The sequence below is a fragment of the Crocodylus siamensis genome, chromosome 10 (genome assembly GCF_052110815.1).
Source record: "Crocodylus siamensis isolate JL-2025a chromosome 10, ASM5211081v1, whole genome shotgun sequence".
Taxonomy (NCBI): domain Eukaryota; kingdom Metazoa; phylum Chordata; order Crocodylia; family Crocodylidae; genus Crocodylus; species Crocodylus siamensis.
In genome coordinates, this window is record NC_143404.1 from 32,815,799 (window position 1) to 32,837,929 (window position 22,131).

The following is a 22,131-nucleotide window of genomic DNA, read 5'->3' on the forward strand; positions in this document are numbered from 1 at the left end:
ATTTATTTCCTTTTTTTAAAAAGTTTATTGATTTTTTAAGTACTTCATGTAGCTTTCTTTCTCCAATGCACTAGAGGTTACCTTCTGGGTACCACTGAAAAAAAAACATGATCATGAGTAACTGAATCATGTGACCTGTCTGGGACCCAAAGAGTATAGGTTACATTTTCAATATCTGAACACAGTTTCCAAAATAACCACTTGGAATTAGATCAAGACTTAGCTCATCAGCATTACCTCTTTGAGCTGTTAATGAATACACTGCTACATTCCTGGGTTGCCTTTTTTTTGGCTAGTGAATCAGTTGCAAAGTGGTCATGATTTGGTTTGAACGTATTTACTGAATAGTCTGGCCAATTAACCCAAGGGTCATTCAACTTTTCCTCCTTTCTTTCTTTTTTTTTCTTTTTTTACTTCAACTAGTCCCACTTCGTTATTCATGATGATGTGTGATCAGCAGGGATCTGGGTTTTCCGTTCACCATGGAAAAACGCAGTAAAATCTGGATTTTCTCATTTTAAGACCACCCAGTTTTTCTCATTTTAAGGAAATCCAGATTGTCTCATTTTTAGCAAGGCTTTTTGTTCAGTCTCCCACAAAATTCTTGCAGGCAAACTAAGGAAATATGGGCTGGATGAGTGGACTGTAAGGTGGAAAGAAAACTGGCTGGAGCATTGGGTTGAGGGTATTAATCAATGGCTCAATGTCTACTTGGCAGCCGGTATCAAGTGGAGTGCCCCAGGGGTCAGTCCTGGGGCCGGTTTCAATCAATGTCTTCATCAATGACCTGGAAGATAGCATTGAGTGCACCCTTGGCAAATTTGCAGATGACACAAAGCTGGGGAGAGTAGTAGATATTCTGGAGGGTAGAGCTAGGCTTCAGAGTGACCTAGACAAATTGGAGGATTGGGTTAAAAGAAATCTCGTGAGATTCAATAAGGACAAATGCAAAACCCACACTTAAGACAAAATAATCCCATGCATCAATACAGGCTGGGGGCTGACTGGCTGGGCAGGAGCTCTGCAGAAAATGACCTCTGGGTTATAATAGACAATAAGCTGAATATGAGCCAACAGTGTGCCCTTGTTGCCGAGAAGGCCCAGGCATACTGGGCTGCATGAGCAGGAACATTGCCAGCAGCTCAAGGGAAGTGATCTTCCTCTATATTCAGCACTAGTGAAGCCATATCTTGAGTACTGTGTTCAGTTTTGGGCTCCCCACAACAGAAAGGATGTGAACAAATTGGAGAGGGTCCAGCAGAGGGCAACAGAAATGGTGAAGGGACTGGGGCACATGATTTATGAGGAAAGGCAGAGGGAACTGTGCTTATTTAGTCTAGAGAACAGGAAACAGAGGGGATTTAATAGCAGCCTTCAACTACCTGAAGTGGGGTTAAAAAGAGGATGGAGCTAGACTGTTCTCAGTGGTGACAGATGACAAAACAAGGAGCAACAGTCTCACATTGCAGCAAGGGAAGTTTAGGTTAGATATTAGAAAGAATTTTCTCACTAGGAGGATAGAAAAGCACTGGAGCACGTTAACCCGGAGAGGCAGTGGAGTCTTCATCCTTGGAGGTTTTTTGAAACCTGGCTAGACAAAGCTTTAGCTGGGATGATCTAGATGGAGATGATCCTGCCTTAAGCAGGGGGTTAGACTAGATGACCTCCTGGGATCCCATCCAACCTTAATTTTTCTATGATTTCTATGAACCTGGATTTTCTCCTTTAAAGGAGAAAAATGTGGGAAAAATGTGGGGAAATGTGGATTTCCCCTTGCAGGCTGGCAGAGTTCCAGCCTGGAAGGGGGTGGGGGGAGCAGTAGGAGAGTGATCAACAGATGAGGCAAAGAGCTTCCTGAGAGCACCACAGGTAAGACAATATATAGTGATGTCTTCATCCCACCAGCCACAAATTGTTAGGATGTTCCCCTTGAATCCTATGTTATGCCAAGAGTGGATGCCACAAGACTGCCTGCCTTTCACTAAGGGCACTTGAAACATGTCCCTTGACTGACTGCCTATCAATTGTTTGTATGTGATTTTTAGCACATCTTCAGCTGAAATACCAGAAAAATTACTTATCTTATTAATAAATAGATGACAGTGGAGCCTAAAGAACCCAGCCAGGTTTCTTAAAAACCATGTCTAAGTTTCTGTCTATTACTATACCCATTAGACAACCTGCCTCTCCTAGAAGTAAATGAAGTTCAAAGGTACAAAACAACTTGCATCTTTTATTTTACTGTCCCATACAATCTCCCTCACCCCTTCCCACCCTTTTTTTAATTTTATACCAACCTACAGAGCAAAGCTTTTACCAAGTCCAAGAGGATGTGTGTACAAGTATGTCTGATTGCATTTCACATTGCTGTGACCTGAGTGATATGAAACTAGACAGTCCTGCTAAAGAATATCTTATCAGAGAAAGGCAGCCTTTACTGCTACTTCAGGGATATTACTATTACAAACATTGTGAGATGGACACATTCAGCTAGTGTTATTGCTAGGATTCAGCCCTTATGATTAGGACCATGGTGGTGGTAGCAGCAGCAGCAATTAAAGGGCAAGTCTCCATTATATTTGGCACTGGACAGACCTAATAGATATCCTTGCCCCAAAGATTTAATGGCCTAAGTATAAAACAGTCAACCACAGGTGGATGCAACAAGAAAGCAAGGGGAACATGAAGAAGTGATGAGTCACTTCTGATTAGTCAGCTAGGAAATATGTTTGATGCAACTCTTATTTAAGTAAGAGGCTAAGTTCACCTGACTCTTAAGGTTTTATTTCTCACAGGAAGTCCCTTACTTAGAATGACCAATTTTAGAAGAATTTCAGAGGCAAAGTATCTTCCAGCCCATCTGTGATATATGTGATATTACTGGGTGTTATTTTATCCCGCCTTTACATGTGCACCCAGTAAAAAAATAAATAAAAAGATTCAGTTAAGGCTATAGTCCATGCCAATCAGGGCTTTCAACCCTCATTTTTAATTCTGGGCTATCCCTTGAGCCTCTTAGTCTGGAAGAGTGAGAATCCTGATGGATGGTGGTGAGTCAGCCTCTCGGTTAATGTAAATGAACATAGCTTCATGAATTCCCACCCCTGGATCACCTAAGAATTAGGGGAGATGAAAAAATATTCCCTACCATTCCCATAGGCCTGGCTGCTTGGGCCAACTAAGGGTGAAACCTGTTATTTACATACATATGATTAATAATACTGGGCACCTTCCCCCGGGCATCTCAACATGCTTTATAAACCTTAATTCCTCCTGCCTTACAGCTCACTGGGTGGTAGGAAAACATTATCAGCATTTTATGGCAGAAGGAATCTGAAGCACTGGACAATTTTTCAAGTTTCTGCTCTAGGAACCAGTTTCAGTTCCACTGAAGAAATATCACACCTAAAGCAAGTTGCCCAAGTTAAATGACAAATCAGTGCCACAGCCAACGAACCTAATCCTCTTCTATTCTTTGTTGCATTTATGGAACCAATGAATCATCTCTTTATCTACAATAATTCAACTTCAAAATTATCTTGATAGGGCTGGGATGGAAGACAAAGATGATAATAAAGGCACCTTTTGGGTAAAGTGGGATATAAATTTAACAAATAAATAAATAAACAAACACATACATAGTTACAACCTTAACAAAATTAAAAATTGTGTAGCTACTTGAGCATCCAGTGATTCTTGTATGGGCCTTGCCTCCCTGAAAATAGTTTTTCTGGCAGGTTATTGAATATAATAATACAATACACTTTAAAGCAACATTATGATTATAAAAATCAAGCACTCAAAATTTGGGAAGTGCCAGAATTAATTTTTCATGAACAAAACAAAATACTCTTCCCTATTTTCATTCCCAGAAATGGTGAAAACCATTTCTATTGAAATTTTCCAAAGAAAAATTGTGTTTGTATGATACCAAACAGAGGCAGCCAAAACATTCCAGAAAAAAATTACCCTCTCCATTTTTTTTATTTGTTAAAAATGACTTTACATGGACATTTCAAATTTTAGAAAATGTCTTTTGGAAGATGTATTTTGCCACTTTCATTTAAATCTGTTTCAATGAGATGACAATGACAATGATTTATGTTGACTCTTCACTAATAATAAAGTACATTAATAATGAGCCAGACCACTTCCATGGCACACAAAATAGTTTACTATGATGTATATGCTAGCAGAAGTTTTAACTTCTTGAGCTTTCTCCATAGGTTCTGCAGTCCAGAAATCTGCACTCCACTGATCCCAAGTGGATAATAGAATACATGAATTATAATGTACTGGGTTTGTTACTTTCCAAGAGTGCATTAATTCTTTCTTCAGTAGGCTGTAAATTGCAATCTTCAATATTTGTACAGTTGTGAAATATAACTACCTTGAAAATAAGTTAAGATAGATACAATTTTATTTTCAAATAATGCAATCAATATTATAGTGGAATGTGAAAGACAACAGGTGCTTCAATTGTTTGCTATTATTTATTACTAGCCTCCAATTTAATGCTAAACACCTTGTCATTTTTATAGGATTAAATTTTTATTGTGTCCTTTGTACATGTAAAACAATCCAGAGGAAGAAAACTTTGCATGCGCTATTTCCTTTACAATCTTCAAAACAAGTTGTGTGGGGGGTGGTTCTTATTGTTCTTCTTTCCTCATATTCTACTACCTACCAGTTAAAAGAATAATTTACAGGAAATATTCAGTAGGACACAAGGATGGGACTGAAAGAGGCCTACAAGAGGCATAGAATGAACTGCTGGGATCTCTTGATTATGTTATAGTTTGTTGACCACTAAGCAGTAATGAATTTAAATAAAATAAAACAAAATATACAACAATAATGATAATCTCCAAGTATTTTAGAGAGAGGAAAGATGGCTTTGCAGTTAGAGAATCACCCAGGATTCAGGAGACCTGGATTCAGTTCTTATCTTTGTGCCATAAGCTTATGTGACTTTCTTTAAACCTCTTTGGCCCTCATTTCCCTATCTGTAAAGTGGGAACTTTTCTATTTAAACTGTAAACTACCCCAAACAAGAACAGTTTCATGCTTGATGTTTATACTGTAACTAGCCCTGATCTCATCTGGAATCTCTAGGCACCATGGTAATAAAAATAATAAATCCTGGCTTTTTATGCATAGGGTCAAATCCTAAAGTTCTTACTGAGAGAAACTCCGCTTGATCTCTGGCTTCAAAGGAAGTTTGTCTGAATAAAACCTGGAGAATTTAGCCTTGACATTTAATTCCAAAGTTCAGTTGATTAAACGCATTCTTTCCAGTGCGGTTTATGCCACCATTTGTTCTAATTGAACATTCATATTTTGTTTTGCCCAGTACTTCTTCAATTTGCCTCCTTAGAGGCAAAAACCCAAAAACTACATCCAGTATAGCTAGTCAGCCAGATGTACAGTGACTTCTTTATTCCATTTCAATAATACCTAGAATATGGACAGAGTGACATAAAGGAAACCTGTGAGTCAAGGCATCTACGGTAGGAAAAATAAAGGTGACCCATAAAGTACTTCACCAACTTTCCTAAAGACTTCATGTTTGTGACTTATAAATCATGGAAGTTTGTTCCATAATGGCTTTGCCAATTATGCTACATTGCACTGAACATCTTTAAGAGCTCATGGTGACACAATGGCTTCTTGATTGAGTGCATTTACACAAAATTTCCTACATCAATCTTGGGGCACAAATGGAGGTGATGTAATAAAGCTGTGAAACAACTAGCAACTGTAAAAAAGCTAATGCTGTCCTGAGGGCTAGGAGTTGCATTTAATTTTAAAAAACTTATGTTGAAGCTCTGTTATTCAGAGTCAAATGTCCCCATGACAGCAAGTTTGGGAGAAGAACTTTATTTATAGCAGCAAGTTTCACACTGTGTCTAACCACTGCCTAAATATAGCAGTGCTCACCAGAGAGAGGCACTGTGGTTAGGAGCATGTGACCATTTCCCGGAATTTATAACTCAGACATAAAAATGTGTTCCAGACTGATACTTGGCATTTAGGGGCTCAATCCAGTACTCAACGATACTTGTTCAGGGGAAGAGGCCATGTGGAGGCCACTAATTTTCCAAAGAAAAAAAAAGGATCAGATTTCTGAAATTAAACAAATCCTTTTCCTGGGCTTCCAGGGGCATTTCTGAGCCCATGCAGGCTGAAATTTAAAATTTCCAAAACTATGAATAGGTGATTCTTCAAAAATAACCCTGCAGCTATCATAGTAAAAAACCTAAGTATTTTGGAGATGGCCCCAACAAATTGCAGAACTGAATCTGAATGATTCCCAAATTCATGGCCGCTATGATGCACAGACCTGATTTACCTCTAAAATCAACAGCACTTAGATGTAGCATTTTGATCTAAGCTTATCTTTATTGAAAATACTACACGTGATTTGAGCCTTCAAGAGGCCGAGACTTTACTAAACAGTTACCTTGTTTGCATATACATCTGGATCACTTTTTTGTTGATTTGAAGCCATTGTAGTCAGCCAGAAAATTTTACCGTGAAAATCCAACTAAATTTGCTTCTATTAAAGAAACAGGTACAAATTGCGTTCATTGTATTGCTCCAAAACTTCACATGGTAAGCACTCATTCTGTGTCTATACTAGGATCCAGTCCTGATCAGGGAGAGAGGCTGATGAACAAGACAAATAGAAGAGCAGGCAAGCTCTGCATATAGGGCTACAACAATAATTTACAAAACCAAAATCTCATGTAAAATGCCCAAGTGGGACTGCAAATGTAGAGAACAAGTCCTTTGCTGGTACCAGACCAGGTTATCCCCATGTTCCTTTTTCACAGCTCCTGTAGTCCTGATTTCAGAGGCAAAGAAGCTCAGAAATATTGGGAAAAGGTCATGCAAGCAGTTCCAAAGCTGCAAAAATGATTTGAGTTACATTTTGGCAACAAGTATGACTTGGCCTGATTGAATACAAGCCAGGTCTGAAATCCTTAACATAAGTCACCATGTCTGGATCACAGGTGTATGATGATAATGGTGCCCCTTCAGTTCTCCTCAATGGTCTTATGCACATATGGATAGGGATGGTATCCAAAACCATCTGATCTATTCAAATCATACCAGATCATATTCACTGTACAGCTTTGATGGAAACGCTCTATGAGGTTTTGCTGCAGTCATATGTCTAATATTATGAGATACAATATTACATAAACAAAGGGGTCGTGGGACAGCCGAGTGACAGATTGTAAATTTAACAGTAATCCAGAACTATTAAAAACACCAGCATGGCATCTAGTCTAAACCAGCCTAACATCTGGGAGATCAAGTCATAGGAGGAACTGTCAAAGCTGCATCTAACATCTAGGATGTTTGCCAGTTTCGGGAGGCATAAAAAGTACTTTGGATGCTGGCCTTTTTTAAAGAGGTGATTTCTCTACTCCAGTTGTCAGTTCCCATTAATAACAGTGCAGCCTTCATACTCCTGTCTCTGAACTACAGATTCCTGTGTTCTAACAGGGTTTCAGGGGGAGCCCTGTGAATGGTGCGTAAGTTGGGAATGATAACCTCAACCCCACATCTGCCAACAATTATACTTGTTCACCAAGGCAGAAAAAATTCTGCATGTTTGAATAAGACTGTAAATGCAACACTGGGTTGGCTTTCAAATACAAAGATAAGCTGATCATTGCCTCAATTGTACCTCAATACTATCAAGTTTTTGCACATGCCAGCAACTATTCTCTAGTTTCTAAGCAGTAATCTGGCTGCACGTTAGGCCTGTGAGAATAGGGAAGTATTCGATCCAGATTTGGCCAATTCAGTATTCGATTCAGTGATCTGGTGATTCAAATCACTGTCCCCATTCAATTCAGACAAATCAGAATCAGAAATTCAGCCAGATTTGGAGATTCAGATCGGCCAGAGAGGCAAGCACAGCCAGGCAGCTGCAGGTTATCCCATGGCTCCTCTGGATGCATCTGGCTCTCCCCAGGTGGGGGAAGCCCCAGGAGAAGCCCCCATGGCTGCCCCACCCAGCCCCAGCCACCCAGCAGCTTAAAAAAAAAAAAAAAGAAGAAGAAAAAGCCCCACACTCACCAGCTGCAACAGCGGGGAACAGGGCCTCTGAGGCCTTGTGACAGAGCCCCATGCAGCATGGCTCCCATGGAGCGGGTGCAGTGCAACTTGGCAGAGCACTGCACACTGCCTGGAAGCCGAGAGGTACCAGACTCTGGCTGACAGGTGGAGCCACCCCAGCTACCAGACAGCACACAGCACCCTGCCAAGCCACACTGCACCTATGTGATGCAAAAGCTGCTGTGCGGGTGCCAGCTGGTGGGGGTGATCCTCACTGCCCCATGCTGCATGGGGGAGGCTCTGCCATGAGCCCTCTGAGGCCCTGATCTCCACTGCCAGAGCCAGTGAGTGCAGAGTTTGTTTGTTTGTTTTTTTAAGTGCCAGGATGCTGGGGCTAGGTGGGGGAGGGGGGACATCAGAGAGTTGGGACTCTGTGTGGGGGCTCTGCCACGTGGCCCCAGAGCCCCAACAGCCCCTGCAAGATCCAGTGAGTGCGGGGCTTTAAGTGCTGGGAGGCTGGAGCTGGGCAGGGCAGCCATGGGAGCTTCTCCTGCAGCTTCTTCGGCTTTGCCTGTTTCTGCCCCAGTGCAGGGAGCCACGGGAGAAGTCCCCATAGCTTCCCTGCCTGACCCAGCTGGCTCAGGGGTGGGGGAGCAATGCAGATGCAGCTCGCTTCGGGTAGCAGCAGAGCACAGCCCTCACTCCCAGCACTGCCATGCCCACATCAGTGCTGGGAGCAGGGACTCTGCCCTGATGCCACTTGCCAGCCAGTGCAGGAGGGCAGGTGCTGCCGCCGCTTGCCAGCCACTGTGTGGGGTGCAGGATGTGGGAGCAGTAGTGCTCATAGCAGGGGCTATGCCCTGCCACCATTTTCCAGGCTGCACAGTGGGGGGAAGGGGGTGCGGGTATGGCAGCACTGGGAGCGGGAGTTATGTCTTGCTGCCAAATCAGCTACTGAAGCTTCACACTGCCCTACTGCACAGGAATCAGCAGTTTACCATACTTTAACATGTGTTTAACTCAGAAGACATTAAGCCACTACCAAGTGGATGAATATATCTTTTCAGAACAGAAATATTAAAGTAGATGTAATAAAACAGGTGACAACTCTTTGCAACCTTACAAAAGTTATCACCATGATCAAAACAAACAGCTGTTAAGGACAAAGAGATGAAGTTTGAGCCCTGTAAGGTACTCACTTAATGTTATGCCTTTATCCTTAATGCCCATTAATTCCAATGAGCCAACATCCTAAAGGAAGTTCTCAATACATGGCACTACTTTGATTGTGGAGAAGAGTAAATAGAAGATCATCACAGATGGTTTTTATTGTGCATCACTGAACTGATGCTTTTACACAGAATCGATAGTTCTAGTTCCATTTGCTTTAGTTGTAGTCTAGTGTCAATGAAGCATTCCTCCCCTCTGTTCCAACACAGTTTCCTTTCAGTCATAAGTATACTGCAACTGTACACATTGGGGAAGTACTAAACTGATTCATCTTTACTAGCTTCCACTGAAAGGCCAATTCTTGAATATTAGCCCAGGAAGGACTGTAGTAAGAATTTCATTTAATAGACAATTATCTGCTTTTTTAATTAAATAACAGATTATTAAACTACAATAAAAGAAGGAGCATGCACCAAATTAAGAGTTGGATAACATTGCCAGCTATACATATTTGTAGTCCTATCCAGGAGTGACATAAAAAGTTGTCTGTATTTTATATCAAGTGCATTTTATGGGCCTCATGCTAATGTCCTGTCTTGTGGAGCATTAAGTCCCTTCCTTGATCTCTTAGAATTCAAATACCTTCTCAGTTACTTCAAGGCTAGTACTACTGAAGTCATTGGAAGTTTCATTGATATTTAAATGAGATGAGAGTTTGGCCTTTGCTCTCAAGGGACCTTATCTAAAGCCTATTAAGTTGAAAATAATCTTTCAAGTGAGTTCAATGGCCATCAGATCAGGTTCAATCCACAAAATAGTGTATATACAAGGAGGAGAAACCTGTCTCAGTCTCAAGTCAGTCAGACAAAAAGTGTCATCAAAATACCCTAGAGGAAATACGATGCATTACTTCATAGCCAGGAGAATGGTGGCTACATAACAAGGCTTTAAAACTGGTGCAAAAAGGGATATGGAGAATATAAGAACTTCCATTTACTGGTTCAGACCATAGGTCCATCCTGTCTGGTATCTTGTTGTGACAGGGGGCATGCTCAGGGCTGGGTCTCATGCCAGCTCACCTACCTGTCTGTATGGGGCAGTCCACCCAGTGTCGCCTGCCACAACTTTGCTGTACTGGTACATAAACTGGTGGTATAATGCGAGAGGCTGCCCATTCCCAGCCCCGATGCCAAGGGGTGCTATCTGCAGTTCCAAACCTCCCCTACACCGCAGCCCATGCCTCGCAGATGGCATCCAGATTAGGATTATTCCCCAGTCTGAGACTGAAGCAAACCCAGTCCAAAATTGGGCTCCATTCATCCTCACATTCACCCTGCTTCCCATCTCACAGGGGCCTCTAGTATACCACCTGTTACTGGGCCACACTTCGCTCCTCTCAAGCAGCCCCTCTTGGGCTTTACTACTTGCATACTGTCCTCACCATGCAGTCCTTCAGTTCCTACAAGTTCCAACTACTCTATGTGGCCCAGCCTTGTACCAAACCCTGGACTGATTCTGCCCCAAGCCCCTCACCAGGCAACTCTGTACCACACCCCACCCTGGGGTCTCCTCCTCATACTTGCCACTAGCTTCTCACAGGGCTGGCCCTTGCATTGGTCTGCAGGCTTACTCCAGTTCAGCCTTACTCAGCATGCCCCTGGGACTGTCCTTCAAGCATACTCCCCATTCCACCCTACTCATCCCCCTCACACACACAGCCCTTCAGGCCTACTCCCAGTTCAGCCCCACTCTGTGCGGGGCCTCACACTACACTCCCAAGGCTGCCCCTCTGGGTCTTCAGGATATCACATCCCTGATGGGCTCAGGTGCCTAAATAGAAGCATACCTGGCCCCACTACTCCCACAGCTCTCATGATTACCCACCAGATGGTGAGGGCCAGGGTTAACGTGCCCCTAACCCACCTTTCACCAGGAAGGTAATTAGCCTGGCATTTCCTAGGGGCTCCCACACCACTAGAAGCCCCACCAGGGTGCAGTTTTAGGTCATGCCCCGGACCAAGAGCCTCCTGCTCTTACCTTCTAGATGTTCCTGCTGCAGCTCAACCAGGCAATGTTTCCGCTTGGGCTGGCAGCAGCAAACTACAGCCTTTATATACCTGGTTCTCAAAATGTCTGCTGCCATCAGGCACCTGCTACCTGCCTGACTCTGCCCTTAAAGTGGCAAGCACCTGAAGCTGCACTACCACACTTGTGTCACGCAGTGGCAAAAAGCTGATGCTGAAGGGGAGGGTGAACAGAGTATGACCAGGGTTTTTCTCCGTTCCCCTCCCACTTGCAGTCTCCATTTAAGTTCTAGGAAGTTCTGAATCAGAGGATGCACCCTTAACTTCCTTGTTCAATAGCTACTGGTACACCTTTCTTCCAAGAATTTTTCCAATCCCTTTTTGAATCTGGTTAAACTGTCAGCTTCTGCAACATCTTGTAGCAATGAATCCTACACTTTAATTATATGGTCTGTTAAAAAGAACTTTCCTTTCTTAAATTTAAACCTACTACCTCCTAGTTTCATTTTATGACCCCTGGTTTTTATTTTGAGAGAGATAGTAAATAATAAATTCCTGTGTACTTTCTATTTGCCATTTAGTATTTTGTAAACCTTTATAATGTCCCCCCTCAAGCAACTCTTTTCTAAACTGAATAGGCCTAACCTCTTTAGTTTCTTTTCATATGGAAGCACCTCCATACTACTAATTATCTTTGTTGCCCTTTTCTGTACCTTCTCTAGTTCTTCCATATCCTTTCTGATGTGTGAGTACCAGAACTGGGCACAGTATTCAAGGTGTGAACACACCAGGGATTTATAATGGGTACATTTAGTTTTGTTTACAGCTCCCTTTTTAATAATCCCTCACATTTTGTTTGCCTTTTTGATGGCTGCTGAGTACTGAGCAGAGGTTTCTAGTGAACTGTGCATAACAATTCCCAGATCTCTTTCCTGCATGCTAACAGCCAATGTACAGCCCATCATAGTGTAACTATACTTTGGATTATTTTTTCCAAGGTGCATTACTTTATAACTTTTCTACACCGAACTTCATCTGCCATTTAGTTGCCCATTTACCTAATAATGCATGAGCCTTCTGTAGTTCCTTACAGCCTGCCTTGGGCATTACCATTTGAATAATTTTGTTTCATCCACAAATTTGGCCACCTGACTACTCACTCTCTTTTAAAAATGACCTATGAATATATTAAACAATATGAATCCCAACATAGATCCCTGGAGGACCTCACTGTTAACTTCTTTCCTTTCTGAAAACTGACCATTTATACTTACTCGTTGTATTCTACCCTTAAGCCAATTTCTAATCTATGAGTGGACCTTCCTAACCTCATTAAGAACCTTTGATGGGGAACCTTGTCAAAGGCTTTCTTTGGAAGTTCAGATATACTATGTGAACCCTTGTCCACTTATTTATTGACTAACCCATGCTGATTCCTCTCCAGCAAGTCATGTTCATCCTGCCCTGAACATTTTTTTTTAGTATTGTTTCTACCAGTTTTCCAGGAATTCAAGTCACTCGCCAACCTGTAGTTCCCTGGGTCTCCTCTAGACCCCTTCCAAATACTGGAGTCACATTCGCAACCCTCCAGTTCTGTAGTACTGAGGCTATTTTTAGTGATATATTGCATGCTACAGCTAGGATTTCGACAATCACTGATCTGGCCTCCTTTAGGACCCTAGGATGAATGCCATCAGGTCCTGTTGACTTGCTACTGTTTAGCTTATCAGTTTCCTCTATGACCTCATCTACTGAAACCTCAGTTTGGGACAGCTCCACTGACCTGTCCCTAGAGAGGAGTGTGGCGGGCCAGTAGGGGGCGCTCCTGCGTTGAGCCACCCACCTCCCGACCACCTTCCAGGCTCCGAATGCCTCCCTAGGGGTGCTTATGCTCGGCCGACCCCTCTCCCGGAGCACACTCGCTAGTCTGGGGGTAACGTAGCTGCCACCACCCTGAGAAGGGACTGTCTCGGCCCTGTGTCCTCAGGGAGACACAGGCCTAATAGTCTGACGGGTACTCGACCCAGTACAGGCACTTGAGGCACTTCCCCAAGTCAGGGGGCAAAAAGTAAAGTCTCCCTTAGTCCGCAGACCTAAGGGGTCTCTTAGGCATAATTTAGACCCATCCCTCAATAAGTCTCCCACACCAGTCAAAAAGGAGAACTTTATTGGTTACAAGTGGTAGGCTAAACTAGGGTACAGGATTGAACAATATTTTAGAAATCCTAAACAGCAAACAGTGTGGTGGAGGTAGCCTTTTGATTATACATCTGTGCTACTGCCAGCTAAATATCTAATCAGATCTCAACTAGCTTATTCACAAGCATCTTCCAGAGGCTGGTGAAATTCCCCTCTGTAAGCAGGCAGTTTCTAGCTCGTGAGTTTGGGGGAGAGAGCCAACTTTAGATGGTAAAGCTCCTCTGTGTCCCCCACATGGCTGCTGCTTCACCTCATGGCGGAAGACAGCCTCTCCTTCCCCCCCCCCCTTAACTTATATAGCCCCTGTGACCTCATTCACCTGGTCCAGTGGAGGTCAGCCCCAGTTGGCTATCAGCCAACCAATTTGTAATACATCACCTGTTACCAGGCAGATTCCAGCTCCCCAGGTAGAAACCCCTTACCCAGGTAATTGATGCAAGTCACGTAGGCAGAGGGAACAGGTTTCCCCCCTCCCTCAGGACTGCAGCCAGCTCAGGTTACCTAAAGAGACAGGCTGAGGTGTGAATCCTGTGTGCTGGCCCATCTAATCACATAGTCACAGGGCAGAGATTTTGGGGAGAAACCAAAGTGGCTTTCTGCCACAAGGAGTGGACCTGGTGAGGAAATCTCCCTAACATCTTCCACAGTGAGGACAGATGCAAAATTGCATTTAGTTTCCTTACAATGGATCTGTCATCATTTAGCACCCCTTGTTCACCCTAATCATCCAAAGGCCCCACTGACTCCTAGGCAAGTCTTCAACTTTGATGTACTTGAAGTAATTTTTGTTGTGAACTTTTATGTCTGTAGCCAGTTTCTCCTCAAATTCTCTCTCAGCTTGTCTTATTATGGTTTTACATTTGACTTGCTAGAGTTTGTGCTCTTTTTAATTTTCCTGTTTAGGATTTGATATCCACCCTTTGAAGGAAGATTTGTGTGTGTTGTGGGAGAGTCTGGTTTTTCAGCTGTACTCCAAACCCTCCTCCTCTTTCTCTTCCCCCTCCCTGCAGAAAACTTTCGCAGGTGGAACTCGCTGGCGGGGGGGTGGCAACCAGTAAAAATAAAAAAAATGAAGAGTGTGAAAGACTTGTATTGTGCAGATTTGCAGTTTTTATTTATTTTTTAATATTTCATGTATATTTTTATATTGTAAAGGTGCTGAGGAAGAAGAACCCCTTTTGTATAATATTGTTATCTTTATTTAAAATCTTTGTTAATTTAATTATCATTTATTACTTATGATTTAAATTATTTTTAGTTGTTATTTTAATTTTTTTTACAAAAGTAAAAAATGCACCCCCCCCCCTTTTTTTTTAAATGAAGTGTTTTATTTTGCTTTATATACGTGTCATGTTTTCTTTGGGGTGCGTGGGTGGGGTTTTCAGAGACCATGCCCACTTCAGCGTGGGGATGCTTCACTTGGGGGTTTTTATGGAGTCATGGCATTACTGGAAACAGTTGCAAGGAGTTGCAGGGTGGACTGTTATCAGAGGGAGGTTGAATGCTTGTTAAGTCCTAGGGTGCAGCCAGCATTTCTTGTAAGAAAAAAGACTAAGCAACCCCACCCACCCTCAGTGGCAAGCAGGCAAACTGCGAGACTTCCCATACATGGACCTCCCACATTTAGCAAGTCTTTAATGCATTGAAATGCATTTAATATGTATGGTTGCCAAGAGGCAGTGGGGGGCTGGGGTTAAACGCAAGCTGCTGCAGCTCCAAAACAGCTGCTTCTTTTTTCTGACCCCCTGACCGTTTTTTCTTTGCAGGCTGTACTGTTATGGGAGGTGTAATGCAAAAATGATTTTTTTTCAAATGCTTTCTTTACAAAATCCTGCATGCAGCACCTTTTGGAGCTGGGTTTGCAGCTAAAACAGTATAGACATTTTTTTTTTACTCAACAATGCCATTGGTAGTCAACTGGTGAATACATTTTTTTAAAGTACAGACATTGTCGGCAAACACAATACAATAGCTTAAAACACCAATTCACAATATGCTCCCAAGGGTAAAGGGGGAGTGCAGCAATGGTCCCAAAGGGGCCCATCAGGTGGGGGCCCCCAGGCATGGTCCCAAAGGGGCCCCCTCAGGTGGAGATGCATGGCCCAACTCAAGTTGCCATTTTATAGAGGTTTTATAAATATTTTTAAATATTTTATATTGTAAAGGTCCTGGGGAGCAAAATCTACCCTTTTGTAATACTACTTTCTGTTATCCTTATTTATTTAAAATCCCCAACTCAAGGAGACAGAAGCCTCAAGGAGACAGAGTGGTGGGGGGATGGAAATCAGAAGACATGTACACCAGTCCAAATTCACTGGGACATGGTCGGTAACCAGGAGGAGGGCAAGAAGACTATGAAATGGGCCTGAAGACATGTTTTTTGTATTTACCCCAGTCAGAAGACAACAATTCTTACCGATGCTCAGGCCAAAGGCAGTGAAGAAAGCAGGAGGGCTTGGCCAGTGTAACAATATGTATGGATATCAGAGGCAAAACCAGCAGCAGCAGAAAGGAAACAACTGTGAGGCCACTGGGAAAGTGCCAGCTGACTATAAGAAATCCATGCAAGAAGAAACAGTACCGCCTGGAATTTATAGTGACTGACAGGGCGGACACCCATCTACTGCTGGGCAGCCAGGCAACACAGGCCATGGATTTAATTACAGTGCAACACCACAACATCCTCCAGGTCACAGAAGAGCAAGAACAGTCTTTAAGTTCACTACCTAACATTCTGTTAAAATATGGAGACATATTCCAGGGCACTGGACTCTTTGAAGACAAACTAAAGTTAGAAAATAGATCCACAGGTGCAACCAGTACAACTACCAATGCAGAATTCTGCTAGCCCTACTGGAGCCACTGAAAAAAGAATTGACAAACCTGCAGGAAAAAAAGGCATTATCATACCAGTTGAAAAATACACTGACTGGATCAGCAGCCTAGTAGTAGTAAGGAAGCCATCAGGCAAACTGAGAATCTGCATTGATCCAAAACCATTTAACAGGCCACTCAAAAGAAGGCACTACCCACTGCCAATAATTGAGGATGTACTACCTAGTCTGTCTAGGGCAAAAGTGTTCACAGTGTGCTGTGTCAAGAATTTTGGCATGTGAAGCTAGATGAATCATCCAGCCACCTGACAACCTTTAGTATGCCCTTTGGCAGGTATCACTGGTTAAGGATGCCCATGAGGATCAGCTCAGCTCTTGAAGTTTTCCAGCGGAAGCTGAACCAGGAGCTGGAAGGTCTTCCGGGTATCAAGACTGTGGCTTATGATACTCTTGTCATAGGAGAAGGGGATGATATGGAAGAGGCAATCTGTGACCATGATGCCAAACTGCAACAACTCCTTAAGAGATGCCAGGAGAGGAACATTAAAGTGAATCCTGACAAAATACAACTGAGAAGAACAGAAGTACCTTAACACTGAACATCTGCCGACTTCAGAAGGACTACGGCCAGACCTGGAGAAGGTGAGAGCCATTATGGAGATGCCCAGGCCACAGGATGTCAAAAGAGTCCAGTACCTTATTGGGATGGTTAACTATCTGTCCACATTTTGTGCATACTTGTCTAATGCTTGTGAGCCACCCAGGTTGCTAACACACAATGATGCAGCCTGGGAGTGGGCACAGACCCAAGAAGAGGCATTCAAAAGAATTTAAAAGCTTATCAGCGAGGCCCCAACACTGAAGTACTACAACACAGCTGAGCAACTAGTACTACAGTGTGATGCATCAGAAGAAAGTCTTGGAACGGTACTGATGCAGAACCAGCAGCCCATAGCTTTTGCTAGTAGAGCAATGACTGAAACTGAAAGGAAGTGTGCACAAATAGAAAAGGAGTTACTACCGGTATTGTTTGGACTGAAACTGTTCCATCGGTTCACCTTTGGACAGAGAGTAGATGTGCAATCAGATCACAAACCATTAGCAATCATAATAAAAAAAAACCTTTGCTGAGGAGAGAGCATTCATTAATATGGTACAAGGCTTACCCATCTCCAAAAGCAGTCTCAAAGCAATACAACAGAGTATGGAACAGGATAGTGTGCTACAAGCAGTTAAATGAACCATCCTAGAGGGCTGGCCACAGCACAAGGCACAAGTTCCACCAGAAGTTGCCACATACTACCAATGGAGGGAAGAACAGAATGGAATTCTGTTCAAGGGAGATAGGGTAGCAATCCTAGTAGCTCTGCAGTGAGACTTCATGAACCGACTCCGTGCTTCACACGTGGGAATAGAATCATGCCTGAGGAGAGCATGGGAGTGCATCTACTGGCCAAGCATGAATGCCTACTTGAGAACATACATGGAGCAGTATGAGGTGTGCAAGCAATACAGTGACAGATGGCAAAAAGAGACATTGAACCCTCATGAGATCCCCTCTTGGAAGAAGGTAGGGACTGACTTGTTCAATGTCAGTGACAGAAACTATATGGTCACCATAGACTACTATTCCAATTTTTAGGAGATGGATTACCTTGAAGACACTCAGACAGGAATGGTGAGCTGAAGGCTCATTTTGTGTGGCATGGGATACCTGACATACTGTTCCCAGACAATGGCCCACAATATACCTCAAGAGAATCCAAACAGTTATGCACTAGATGGGAATTCTAGCACAAGACATCATCCCTTGTGTGACAGCTGAAAATTTACATCTGTGTGATAAAGGTGCTTGCTGAAGGCTCTATGAAGATCAGACCAAGTGTTTTTCTGCATCTGTTTAGCTATTAAGCTATATGTTGTCGCTAAAAGCCTAATTAAAGTTTAAGATGTAGTAAGGCCTTACTTAATGTAAGTAAATTTACATTAAATTTGTAGTAAATTTAGCAAAGCCTTGAAGTAGTGTGGCCCTGTGGCATAGTTAAAATTAACCTCATCAAAACAATGCAAGGCTTGTACTGCTATTGGTCAGTCTACGGACAGTTGAAGTAAAAAGAATCTGAATGGCTCTAACTTATCAGCACAGCTCAGAAATTATAAATGGGCTAAAACATCTGGAAATCATTCTCAAGGAAGATACAGCTCTGTGAAAAGGATTAATTAGCTGTTGACCTGGATCAGTGGGCCCGTGGATCTCGAGGAGCCCAAGGTCTGAAAACCAGGGTCCTTCCCGGTACCTCTTGGACAGCACTGATCAGGAACGCCTGACTTTGCTGAGCTTTGTGGAAAGAGAAACTTGTTGTACATCAGGCATCAGAGGGGATTGCCAATAAGTTGCCAACGTGAATTGTTATTGTCTGTCTTTGTTTGTCTTGTTACTATGCATAGTTGTGTTTTTGTTACGTCAATAAACCTTTTTTACCTTTCTACCCCCAAACATACTCTCAATCCTGAACCCTCTGCAGGTGGCTGGGACACACTGGGTACCCACAAAGCATTGGGAAGGCTGAATCAGCAGTAAAGACAGCCAAGAGACTATTGCTAAAGGTAAATAAGACTGCAGAGAATCCCTACCTGGTTCTACTGAACCATCACAACACACAGTGGCAATGTGCAGGGGGTGCACATGCACCCCGAGAGCACCGGAGCACCCCCTGACCAGCTGCATTCGCTGCTTAGGCGACGGGCAGGCAAGAGTGCCAGTGCAACCCCTTCAAGTGCCAACCGATCACTGCAGCCACTCCCAGAAGTGGCTGCAGCGATTAACTGCAGCAGTTGGCCATTGCAAGATTGGCCTCAGGGGTCCCCCCAGGCAGCAAAATCATTTGGCGGGACTGGTCGCAAGGGGGCACGTGCTCCCCCGACTAAGGTGGCACCAGTCACTCATGGCAATGCACCCTCCCAAGGAATGGACAGTAGCCCAGCCCAAAAAGTAATGGGCCGGAGAACTAAGACATTACTCCCCCATGTTCTGCTACAACCTGAGGGAGGAAGGGGTGACAGTACATGGAAGCAGCTAAAAAAGCAATAATATCAACAAGTATCACAATATAACAAAGGAGCCAGGGACCTGAGACCACTGTGCAGAGGGGGAAAGGTCTGGGTACAACCAGTAAGTCCACATGTGAAAGAATGGCAAAAGGACACCATTGAGGGTGCTGTGGGAGATGGTTCTTATGAAGTTGTTTCATAGTTTCATAGTTTCTAGGGTCAGAAGGGACCCGAGCAGATCATCTAGTCCGACCCCCTGCCATGGCAGGAAGGAATACTGGGGTCAAACAGTACTTGTGCATACAGATAGTGGACAGAGACTGAGATATAACTGGAAGCAGCTGCAGAGTGCTGGCAAAGCAGAAATACAATTGAGCAAAAGATTCTAGGATCAGGACCAAGACAACTTTGACAACTGGTCAGTCATCAGTGAGCCCCAGATAAGGGGAGAAAGATGCCATGGACTCCACAAAGGAAAAAGATACACAAGCAGAGTCTAGCCCACAAAACAAAGACAAGGACAGAACAGAAGCAGGAATAGCACCCAGAAAAGTCAAACAAGAAGCAGGAGGCTGGTACAATGAACAGCATACCTGGATGACTATGAGCCCTAAAGAACACAGCAGACCAGCAGTAAAGGCTCAGCCTCCACAGTGGGCTATGTGCTAGCAACCTCTGGCCCAACCAGGGGAATAAGTTAATCATCTGTTTTGAACTGTTGAAAGGAAAGATGTAACAATATGTATGGATCTCAGAGGCAAAACCAGCAGCAGCAGAAGGAGGAGTCCAAAGGAGGAACAGGAAGTGAGGGGAGGAGACAGAAAAAACAAGAGAGTTAGAGAGAATGGGGGAGCACAGTAGGCTCTTTAACAGCTCTGTAAGAAACTGCTATAATAAAGACACTTTCTATTAAGTAGGGAGCTGTTCCTTGACTACCCATATGGGGTCACATGAAACAGCCAGCAACCAAGAAGAAAGCCTCCACAATTCAGAGAAAAAACTCAAGCCTCAGCTGCATTTGTGCCCAGCAACATTCAAAAGTTACAAGGTGCAACAGAGAGCTGTAAGGCAGAGGTGGGCAAGTGGGGTGAAGAGCCTGCAGGCATGGGCCTACTACCCAGACCCTGGGAGGGAATTTGCCAGAAGCCTTAGCCAGCAACCAAGAAGAAAGCCTCTGCAATTCAGAAAAGAAACTCAAGGAGATGGAAGTCTCAAGGAGTCACACAGTCTGAAGACATATACCCCAGTCCAAATTTGCTGCAACATGGCCAGTAACCAGGAGAAGGGTGAGAAGACTATGAAATGGGCCTGCAGAACTTACGCAAATCATGCTGATGTAGGAAGCAGGGAGGGTTTTCCCCAGCAAGAAGCTTTTCCCCAGTCAAGAGACATGTTCCCCAGTCCGAATTTGCTGGGACATGGCCAGTAACCAATGAGAAAACTCTGAAATGGGCTTGAAGACATGTTTTCTGTATTGACCCTGGTCAGAAGACAACAAATCTTACTGACGTTTGATCCAAAGTCAGTGAAGAAAGCAAAAGTGTTTGGCCAGCAACCAAGAAGAAAGCCTCCATAATTCAGAGAAGAAATTCAAGCCTCAGCGGCATTTGTGCACAGCAACAATTAGAAAGTTATATGGTGCAACAGAGAGGTGTAAGGCAGAGATGGGTGCTTGGAGGAAAGAGTCTGCAGGCATGGACCTACTACCCCAACCCCAGGAGGGAATTTCATAGATTTCATAGACATTAGAGCTGGAAGGCACCTCGGAATAATTTGCCGGAGGCCTTGTCCAGCAACCACAAAGAAAGCCGCCGCATTTGTGACCAGCAACAATTATCAAATTACAGTTCCATAATACGCTCATTAGCAAACATGGCCAGTAACCAGGAACAGGTCAAGAAGACTATGAAATGGGTGTGAATACATACTTTCTGTATTTACCCATCAGAAGACAACTCTTACCATACTAGAGCTAATGCTCGGACCAAAGCCTGTGAAGAAAGCCTCCACAATTGAAGTAGTACACAGAAGAGAAGCCTCAGCAATACACTTGTGGCCAGCAACCAGGAGGAGGGCAAGAATAATACAAAATAGACCTGCAGAATCAGTGCAACAATTCACATAGAAGGAAGAGAAGTCCTAACAGTACTAGTGGCCATAAACAATTAAAATATTACAGTGTGTAAAGGCAATTCATAATTCACAACCATAATTTGCAACCAAGGAGGAAGGCAAAAAGAAAGCCTTGCCCTCCTTCTGATATGGTGTCAGGCTCAGAATTTTGGTACTTTTCCCCAGATCAGAAGGCCGGACCTAGGGAAGAACTTGCTCCTTATTCTGGTCTGTAACCAGGAGGTGGGCGTTCCCCCCTTTCCCCCCCACCACCACCATGAGGAAAGAGTCAGGGAGAGCACAAAATCATCTGCCTTATGCTCACTATCTGCTTTCTCATCATAAGGGATCGAACAGTAATTAGAAACCTATATTACCTAAGTCTACATATATATATATATGGTAGAGGCCCAGGGTGTGTCATATGTATGCTGAAAGAAGCAGCTGAAGGGGGGTGGTGATAAGGCAGATCTACCTGCTTTGAAATGCTGTGATAAGGAATCAAACCATTACAATTATTTTTTACCATTAATAAATCATCAATATTAATATTATTACAAACGCTTATTAATATATTACTATTGGAATTAATATTATTATTGACCCCTAGTATTACCTGTTATTATATTATGTCTATATAAAGTATATAGGAAGAAAGTCAACTATAA